Genomic DNA, 11,123 nt, shown 5'->3' on the forward strand with positions numbered 1-11,123 from the left:
ACCTATTCCGCCTGCCTGATGGGAGGAGGGCAAACAGTTTGTGGCGTGGATGGGATGGGTCCCTGATGACGCCACACACCCTGTGCAGACACCGCTTGCGCTGGATCTATACTGAAACAGAAAAAAAGAGGGGTGGGGACACAGATGCATGGATTCAAGTCAAATCTTCTCTTTCAAGTTCAAAACACTAAATGTGCAATTAATGCACCTACTGCAACAATGAATGTTGTAGAGGAAATGATTCTTCTTGAGTGCCTGTGGCCTTGCTCTGGCCTTGATGCCCTTAACAAGTTGTCTAGAAAACAGTAATAGATCGGGATTGTAAAAATTCCAATTTTACCGATTTAGTGTGCTTCATCAAAGCTCTTGTCAGTGCTGCTGGCATCATTAAGGTCTTCCTCATGGCAGCTGGTATACTCATTGTTCTCCTGTGTGTCTTCAAGGGTCAGGTTCTCTACTGGTGTGTTAACAGTTTGGCCTTAGCTGGGCAAGTCTCTTCTGCAACAAGCATTGAAGTCCTTGAATCCCTTCTGCAGAAAGATTCCAGGGGTTTTCTATTGGAATTTACAAATACAAATGTTTATTAAAATTTTTCACATCTACATACCATACCATCTACATACCATAAGCAAATGCGCATACATGTACCAAAAAATAATAAAGTGCTGGCTGTATGTTAGCCGATTTAAATGAACTCTTACCATCTACCATGATGCTGTCAGACAGTCTGTCCAAGTCCCTCTCATGTCTTTTCAGGGATAGCCAGTGTTGCTTTGCTCCTTCAACAAGGATTTCTTCTTCTTGAATTCGTTCAATCAGAATCACCTTATCACAGGCCATCTTTTTTGTGAAGAGATCAGCATGAATAATTCATAAAGTAAGTATAATGTAATACGTTCCAGGTACAGTTGTGCTCATAATTTTCATACCCTGGCAGAAATTGTGAAGTTTTGGCATTGCTTTATATTATACTTTAATATTACTTTGTTACATGACTGATCATGTAACAAAACTTTCTTTTATTTAAGGATAGAAGGCATTTTTTTATCACATAGTTGTTGGGCTCCTTTCTTAATCATAATGACAACAGAAATCACCCAAAAGGCTGTGATCAAAAGTTTACATACCCTTGAATGTTTGGCTTTGTTACAGACACACAAGGTGACACACCCAGGTGAAAATGGCAATTAAAGGTGAATTTCCCACACCTGTGGCTAAATTACAATTAGTGTCTGTGTATAAATAGTCAATGAGTTTGTTAGTTCTCACGTGGATGCACTGAGCTGGCTAGATACTGAGCCATGGGGAGCAGAAAATAACTGTCAAAAGACCTGCATAACAAGGTAATGGAACTTTATAAAGATGGAAAAGGATATAAAAATGTATCCAAAGCCTTGCAAATGCCAGTCAATACTGTTCAATCACTTCTTAAGAAGTGGAAAATTCATAGATCTCTTGATACCAAACCAAGGTCAGGTAGACCAAGAAAGATTTCAGCCAAAACTGCCTGAAGAATTGTTTGGGATACAAGACAAACCCACAGGTAACCTCAGGAACTCAAGCTTGCTCTGGAAAAAGACGGTGTGGTTGTTTCAAGGATCACAATACGACGATACTTGAACAAATATGAGCTGTGTGGTTGAGTTGCATTGCACCAATGCCACAAAAAAGGCGGTTACAATAAGCCTGATGACACCTTGACACACGTCACAGCTTTTGGCACACAGTAATTTCGAGTGACGAGACCAAAACACAGCTTTATGGACACAACCCATACCCAATGTGAAGCATGGTGGTGGCTCACTGATGTTTTGGGGTTGTATGAGCTCTAAAGGCATGGGGATTCTTGTGAAATTTGATGGCAAGAATTCGGGGCCTCATAGACAACTATTACAAAAGACTGCACACTATCATAGATGCTAAAGGGGGCAATACACAGTATTAAGAACTAAGGGTATACAAACTTTTGAACAGCGGTCAATTCATTTTTTTCTTTGTTGCCAAGTTTTGTTTTCTGATTGTGCAATTCTGTTATGACCTACAGTTGAATGTGAATCCTGTAAGAAATAAAAGACGTGCTGTGCCTGCTCACTTATGTTTTCTTTACAAATGGTACATATATTAGCAATTCTGCAAGGGTATGCAAACTTTTGACCACAACTGTACCTAGACATTTTACTGTCTTTCAAAATAGTCAGGCCATTATGAAAACACTATAGAAACACCTACTGTGTGAATCAAAAGCCACCACGCCCCTTCAAAGTGTTCCACTTTTGTTGCCTTACAGCCTGAAATAAAAACACATTAAATCAGACTTTTTCTTGCTTTCTGTACACACACAGTAACCCACAATATCAAAGTGAAAAAAATTCTGAAAATGTAATTAAACAAAATACCCCATTTATTTAAGTGAACACCCCCAAGTTAATACTTGCTGGAACCACCTTTTGCTTGAATTACAGCCCTGGGTCTTTGAATTACATCTCTACTAACTTGGCACACCTAGACTCTGTAATATTAGTCCTTTCTTCCTTGCCCAATTGTTCAAGCTCAATCAAATTGCATGTTGAGCACTTATGGACTGTACTCTACAAGTAATTCCACAGATTCTCAATGAGATTTATGTCAATGCTACGACCTGGTCACTCAAGGACATTCACCTTCTTGTCCTTCGGCTACTGTATGGTTGCTTTATGCAGTGTGCTTTAGCTCATTGTCATGTAGAAAATTAAGCCATCTGCTAATTTTTCCACCTCCAAACATTGGACTGCAGGTTCCCCTCAAAAATCTGTCTGTATTTTGCGCTGTCCATTTCCCCTTCAATGCTGACAAGTGCTCCAGTCCCTGCTGAAGAGAAACACCCTCACAACAGGATGCTGCCACCACCGTCTTTACTGTACGCAGGGTGTTCTTTGGATGGAAAAATATATTGGGTTTTTGCCAGACTTATTCTGTGTTCAGGTCAGATAGTTACATTTTGGTCTCTTTTGACCATAGAACCTTTTGCCACTTAGCTTCAGAATATGAATGTCCTTTTTGGCAAAGCTCAAATGAGACTTGATGTTGTCTATTTTGTGGTTTATTTTTTATTGCCACCCTCCCATAGTGGCCAGATTTGTGGAGTGCTTGGTATAATGTGGTCACATGCACACATTGACCATTCTCACATTGTATGATTTTTAAGTAATTAATAAAAAAAAAATGTGCATGACATAACAAGGAATATGTTCATGTGATTAAAGCAATCCCCAGTGGACTGAAACAGTTGATGAGAAGTCATATGTGTTAAACAGAGATTCTGAGAATCGACCATAAATATTTGGTGGGAGGAATAGATATTTATGATCCAACATGCAGCAACAAAATTGTGATCCCTTTTCTAATGGCCTGAATGACGTTTAGTTTTAGAGCGACATTAGATTCCTTAGGCCGCCATCTAGTGGTCCCCAATTAACATTACAGGATACAAAATCTTGGTCGGCTGCTTGTTCAGGGGAATAGCTTGCTGGGAAATGTGTGTTTAGATATTGGTGTACAGGTAGCTTTTTCACTTCCTTTTAACAGGAGTTTCAGAAAAAAACAGTTGGTAGACCTTTAATGCGCCTACCTGTGTACCCTGTCCCCCATTTTAGGCAAACTGATGTGAGTCCCTTTACATAACCTCAACCTCTTTACTGGAATGCCTGACCTTATCGTTTAACCATTTCATTTTCAAACTTCAACCATTGCCATGACTCCTGCTCCTCTGAAAATAAATAAGTTGGATTGTTGCAAGTAGCTTCCATCAAAATATGATGGATAGCACAGACAGAGGTGTAGGCAGAAATGTATTGCTGAGTGGGCAGAAAGCCCTCAAATCATAAAAAGCCCTTCATTACTAATGAAGCTTTCTATTGCACTCAAATCTTTTAACACCAAATGTTGCTTACCTGTTATATGTTAGTGTTAATTTATTGCTCCTGCATTTCAAAACCAAAACATGACTATTAATTTAAACACAATAAAAAATAATATTACATTTTTAAGAATTTTTTTATGGAGGTCAAGATAGACGGGTGTCCCACCCACTGCGGGCCCTGGTGTAACCAGACCCCGGATAGCAATGCCAGTGGGTACTAATACATGCTTCTGGACATATAGCAACGCCAGTGGGGACTAATACATGCTTCTGGACATATAGCAACGCCAGTGGGGACTAATACATGCTTCTGGACATATAGCAACGCCAGTGGGGACTAATACATGCTTCTGGACATATAGCAACACCAGTGGGGACTAATACATGCTTCTGGACATATAGCAACGCTAGTGGGGACTAATACATGCTTCTGGACATATAGCAACGCTAGTGGGGACTAATACATGCTTCTGGACATATAGCAACGCCAGTGGGGACTAATACATGCTTCTGGACATATAGCAACGCCAGTGGGGACTAATACATGCTTCTGGACATATAGCAACGCCAGTGGGGACTAATACATGCTTCTGGACATATAGCAACGCCAGTGGGGACTAATACATGCTTCTGGACATATAGCAACGCTAGTGGGGACTAATACATGCTTCTGGACATATAGCAACGCTAGTGGGGACTAATACATGCTTCTGGACATATAGCAACGCCAGTGGGGACTAATACATGCTTCTGGACATATAGCAACGCTAGTGGGGACTAATACATGCTTCTGGACATATAGCAACACCAGTGGGGACTAATACATGCTTCTGGACATATAGCAACGCCAGTGGGGACTTATACATGCTTCTGGACATATAGCAACGCCAGTGGGGACTAATACATGCTTCTGGACATATAGCAACGCCAGTGGGGACTAATACATGCTTCTGGACATGTAGCAACGCTAGTGGGGACTAATACATGCTTCTGGACATATAGCAACGCCAGTGGGGACTAATACATGCTTCTGGACATATAGCAACGCCAGTGGGGACTTATACATGCTTCTGGACATATAGCAACGCCAGTGGGGACTAATACATGCTTCTGGACATATAGCAACGCCAGTGGGGACTAATACATGCTTCTGGACATATACTGTATGTGCACTGATGGACACAAAATCTCATTGATCTGCTACCACAAACACGCAAAATACAGCCTTCAACCATTTCATTTAATATTACTTAGTTAACATAATGTCTATGATGTGTGCTCTTAGTAATGAGCTACTACAGACCTCTGTATTTCAATGTGTGTGGCTGATATGTGATCTACATGTATATTTTGCAAGTACTGTACTTGAATTTCACCACCTCACCTTCCAAGGGGAGGACTGACCACTGACCAGGGGAGGACTAATAATTGACCAGGGTAAGACTAATAATTGACCAGGGTAAGACTGATAATTGACCAGGGTAATACTAATAATTGACCATGGTAAGACTGACAATTGACCAGGGTAAGACTGACCATTGACCAGGGTAAGACTGACAATTGACCAGGGTAATACTAATAATTGACCAGGGTAAGACTGACAATTGACCAGGGTAAGACTGACAATTGACCAGGGTAAGACTAATAATTGACCAGGGTAAGACTGACAATTGACCAGGGTAATACTAATAATTGACCAGGGTAAGACTGACGATTGACCAGGGGAGGACTGACGATTGACATGGGGAGGACTGAACCTTAAACGGGGTGATGTTTGACAAGGGGAGAGAGGATAATTGACCAGGGGAGGGGTGACGTTTGACCGGGGGAGGGCTGATGACCGAGGAGGAGGAAGAACAGAGGAATGACAATGTTCCTAATATGGATGCTGTACTCACACTTTCACACAGACAGAAGCAATGACTGTAGTTACCAGACACAGAGGTTAAACTGTGGAAGAGAATCAGCAGAGTCACATATAGACTGTCTGGTCCAGTCACCATTATTCCTGAAGGAGACAGTTCGCATAACAACAAACTGACATCATTAACAAAAACATATTAATCAACAGAACTGCTTACAAAAGGTTGCTATGGCCTGTTTTAGATTATTTAATGCAGTAGGGCTGATTTAATATCGGGTAGCCTACGCTGAATGCAATTTTAAAATAATTTACAATAGTTTCGAAAACGAAAAATACAATAGAAATTGGTTTTGCTGTATTTAAAAAAATAGAACGTGTGGCAATTTACCGTTTGACATTTCTACATTTTGATAGATTATGATAGCCCTATCTATGCTATTACCTATCCCTGTTTTGTTTTATATAAATAAAAGCCGACAAGGAAAGGCTAACATTTCGCTCATTTATGAAATCTAAATAAAAATGCTTACATGTTTTACAGCAGATCTTGTGTAAAACAGCAGATATTGTGTAAAAACGTCGTTGAATAGGCTAACAGACACCTGCAGGGTCATACATTTCGTGAGGGGGGGGGGCATAGGTGTCACACAAAATATTAGAGACGGGTCACTCAATAATATGCCATAATGTATTTGATTAATATATAATGATTGTCGCGCCATAAAGTGGCAGGCAGTTATCGTCTTTATCAGTATTTACACAACAGATGTCTAGTTTTAGATCCCCTCCACCCCGCAAATTGTGCTTTTGGTTCGGCCCAGAACTCCAAAATCCGTCACTCGTGAGAGGGAAAGGAATACATGCTGGTAGAAAAGATTCATTTTCGGTATTTCTTGTCTCTTTTCCAGTGAGTGCTTTGTTCCTAACAAACCCTTAAATATGTAAGCTAATTAAACACATAATAATTATACAGAAAAATTGACATTGGTGAAGTCCTAGAAAATTGTGAAATATAGAAAGCGTTTATAATACGCACAACTTATAGTAGCCTAAGTGGTTGGTGTTTATAATGGGATCAATTAGGGGAGTTGAAAGACAACCTGGGAAGTATTAAAAACATTTAAATATGTAGTTAATGACACACATTTTCCCACTATTATTCAACATGCATCTAAATCAGGTGCAGCCGGGTTAAATATCGGCACGGGAATCTGAAGTGAAACGGCCCGAGGGGGATTGTTATAATAAAAAGATATTTGTGAAGTCAAAATATGTAATTGTATGTATTGTTAATTACGATGATTGTTAAAGAAATGTACAACGCTTTAACAATTACATCGTTTGACTTCACAAATATATATATTTATATAGGCTAATAATGAGCTAGTGAAGTAAGCTAATCAACTAGTGGCAGATCCTTCTGCATTCATTTCCACTGACTACATCTCTACTCTGTCCTCTGGTGTTTCTCTTTATATAGGACCCTGCTTCCATCCACTCGCTTTTGCAGACTCTCAGCATTTAAAAAAATTGTTGACTATAGGCAACTATAATATATTAAATTCATTATACTATAATCTAGTTTTAAATTATTGAACAGAAAAATATAAAATACTTTTTGAATATTAATTTATTACATTTACAGAAAATTCCAGTTATCACTAAGTAATTTAAACAATACTTTGGTTAGCTATCTAGCACACATTCAACATTTACCAACAGGAGGAGAAAATATCGATTGATACTTTACACCAGTAAAATTAATGGGAAGCTAGGCGAGTTAAGCGCGATATCATGTGTGCCGTTTTCCCGCCACTGTTGTAAGACTACATGACTTCGGTATGACAGGAAAATCACCTTTGCGCTGAGTCTGCCTGTGTGGTGGAGAGGTACTGTCAGCAGCATTCTTAATAATAGGTTGTCGAAACATCTCCATTATGGTGCTGCACTTGGCAGAATCTGCTTCAAGAGACAGTTGTCGTTTTTCTCTTACTTCTCCGCACCACCTTTTTAACAACAAATATATGTTAAGAAAAGCAACAAAAACAAAAACTTTGCTTAAGATATTTACCAATCACGTTCTGCAAACATGTTGGACCAATTCCATTATGCAGGGATCCCCCTCCCCCTTAAACATTGAATTATTGGGTAGGTCCATGTGAGTAGCAGTTGTGTACACCTTTGTGCACCAGAGAGAAACAGGGTGAGATAATTTGAAGTCAGGCCAAGCGGCCCACAAAATTCCGATCATCCTGGGAAAATTTGCACATAATGAGCGGCTACTGGGTGGCCACCACAGTTGTGTAGGTTTGTATTGTATATTGGGGTGGGCAGGGTTAATGGATCCCAGGATTTCCACTCTTTTCCAGGGGGGTCACATTGACCTGTCTGTAATATTGGGGGGGTCATAACCCCCATACCCTCTTAATTCTACACCCCTGGACATGGCCCAGCCCACTAGGAAAAACCCTGAACCTCCCGATGGCCAGTCCGCCCCTGCCAGGAAGTAATCTGGCAGACCCAATGCCACACCATAATCAGAGGTTTCTGATAGTCAACAGCTAGCGTGACACATGGCTCACATGACAACAGCTTCAAGCACAGCTTAACATTAGTCTAATTAAGCCAAGTTGGTCAGGGGTTTATCCTAAAGCAAGATAACGACACAAAACATTCCTTTAAATCATGGAATGGCAAACAGGCTCCAGACTAAATCCTAATTGAGCAGAAGGGTGAAAGCAAAGCAAGCAACAAGTGCAGCACATTTGTGGGAACTTTTGCAATAGTGTTGGGAAGAACTTTCCAAACAGTATTTGATTTCGATTTTGGAAAGAATGCCACAAGTGTGTTTGGCTGTAATTTCTGCGAAAGGTGGCTACTTCGATGAGTTAATTATTTGGTTGATAATTTGTAAAACAAAAGGATTTCATTATTTATTTGTCTCCATTTGTATACTTGTTCTATGCTTTCATTTCAGAGAATAAACTGTGTGAATTTCAAGAACTGGAGTTTTAATAACTGTAATATTGGAGGTGTTCTTAAACATTTGACTGGTAGTGTACATGCACTTACTTCCTGAAATACTTTTTAGAAGCTATGAAATCTACACCTCACATATTGTATGTAATAAAACATATTTATAATTGAAAAGTAGTCCGTCAGGGGGGTCCAGAGAGGAGACACGGATATCGGCATATATATATATATATATATATATATATATATATATATATATATATATAGTTTTGGCTCTCTGAACCCTCAAAAATGTATAGATTTCAGTTACGGGATTTCCACCCAAAAGATTTTGGGGGTTCTGCGAATTATTACCTCAATATTTCTAATATCGTAAATACAGCCTTGCATGTAATATATCTTATCATATATTTATAAAGCTCTGTTGTGTCCTCGATCAATTCCACCATGGCTACTCTTCTATGAAAAGCTTGCTATGTGCTTTGTGCATACCTGTGTACTTTAAGGTGACTGCTGTAATCTTTTAGGTTTAAATGAGTTACATCCGTATTTGATTCTTTGATGTTCATTGTGACTACACAGGACCAAGAAAAGAGTATCAAAATGGAACATGTGAATTTTAAGAAAGTTATAAAACCAATCATATAAGATGCTCCAAGTTCCCAACATTGCTTCAACTACATCAGTAGACCACTTTTGAGCCTTGGGAACAAGACAAGAAATGTGTATATGTGAAACTAGTCACCCTTTACTTCAAATGTGCCTAGCACTGTTCCTAGGTTTGTGTTGTTTTTATAGCATAGGGTATCGGTCAGAGGATTTTATGAGTAAGCGAAGGTGATAGAAACAATCTCTGAGCAAGATTAAAAACATGTTGTTCTGTCCATGAGCAAGGCAGTTCACCCTAAATACTCACAGAACGCTCATCATGGCAGCATGAAGCATCTTCAAATGGGTTTGGTAAAATGCAAAAAAGAGAAATGCAAAAGACACGTCCTCTTTCTGTTCTCTTTTATGGAGTTGGTAGAACAAATGGCCAAAATAAGGTTATTCTTCTGATTAGTCATGCTACTGCAACTACTAACTAGACATTGTACTGTGTTTCAAAGTAGTCAGGCCATTATCAAACATTATAGAAACACCTAGTGTGAATTAATAGCCAGCACACCCCTGTAGAAATGTCAACTTTTGTTGCCTTATAGCCTGAAATAAAAACATATTAAATCAGTATTTTTCCTCCTTTACGTACACACATAGTAACCAGCAATATCTAAGTGAAAAGACTCTGAAAATCAATGAAAACAGTAAAACACCTCATTTGGATAAGTGAACACCCCCGAGTTAATACTTAGTGGAACCACCTTTTGCTTGAATTGCAGCCCTGTGTCTTTGAATAAGTCTCTATTAACTTTTTACACCTAGACTCTGCAATATTAGTCCTTTCTTCCTTGTATTTTTTTTTATTGCCACCCTCCCATAGTGGCCAGATCTGTGGAAGCCACTTCTTAAAACCTGCACTTGGTTATGGTGGATTATTCAGTCTAAATCAAGACAGAAAAAGGTTTTTTCTACCACTGTGCACACAGTGGTCTTAAAATGTAAATAAACGTTCATCAGCATTGTTAGAAAACCATTCTGATATGTTCCATGAGACTTTTTGACCCAGCTCCACTACTTTTTGACATAGCTCCACTGTTTTAAAGTGAGTATACTTAATATTAATAGAGAACAAAGTGAGGATAGGCAATGCCTAATGAATAAACTAGGTATATTCCCATGGTTAATAAATCTCCTGGGACCTTGTAATTCATGTTAGAACTGTCGAACAGTGTTATAGCTGGGGCATGTATGACTGCCACTGGGACTGGCTCACTTGATGATGTAAATACTTTCATCAGCAACAATATGAATTCTGTAGTGTACAAAAACATATTTTTAGCTAAAGTACAGGTACATTACTTCCAAGTCATTGGATGGTAATTCATCATACAGGAAGACAATGAGGGCAAAGATATAATCATATAGCAACTTAAGATTTTATCTGTCCCAAGAATTAGAATGTCCTTGACAGACCAAGTCCATCACCACATTTTAAACAAATTGAACATTTATAACCTGTGGTTTGAATTCCAGAGGGCACTAACAATTACAATTGGGAAAGGTGTTATTTGGAACGTATTTAAATCAAGCATACAAAAAAAGTGTTTTCATGTTTTAAATGACCGGAGCAAAGTCTGAAAACAATATGAATGTTTAAAGAAGAGATACACAACACAGGATATTTAAAGTAACACATTTCTTGATTATTTAAATAAATATGTCTGGTTATTTCAGCTCATGAGCACTAGTTATCTCCACCAAACCTCTTCCCCTAAAGTCACCAAA

At 38.9% G+C, this 11,123-nt stretch overlaps 1 long non-coding RNA gene across 2 annotated transcripts; it reads right to left on the minus strand.

The window, feature by feature from the left end:
• Window positions 1-6,358, minus strand: LOC109614866. 2 transcript variants are annotated; one of them, XR_004575050.1, is made up of 6 exons: window positions 6,293-6,358; window positions 5,832-5,906; window positions 2,230-2,288; window positions 702-840; window positions 341-554; window positions 1-111 (listed from the first exon to the last, which is right to left on the minus strand). It is a non-coding gene; the product is annotated as an uncharacterized LOC109614866 (long non-coding RNA). The 2 variants fall into 2 exon arrangements; XR_002195835.2 differs by having other exon boundaries at window positions 5,797-5,906.
• Window positions 6,359-11,123: the final 4,765 nt, after the last annotated feature.

This window comes from Esox lucius, chromosome 21 (assembly GCF_011004845.1).
Source record: "Esox lucius isolate fEsoLuc1 chromosome 21, fEsoLuc1.pri, whole genome shotgun sequence".
NCBI lineage: Eukaryota > Metazoa > Chordata > Actinopteri > Esociformes > Esocidae > Esox > Esox lucius.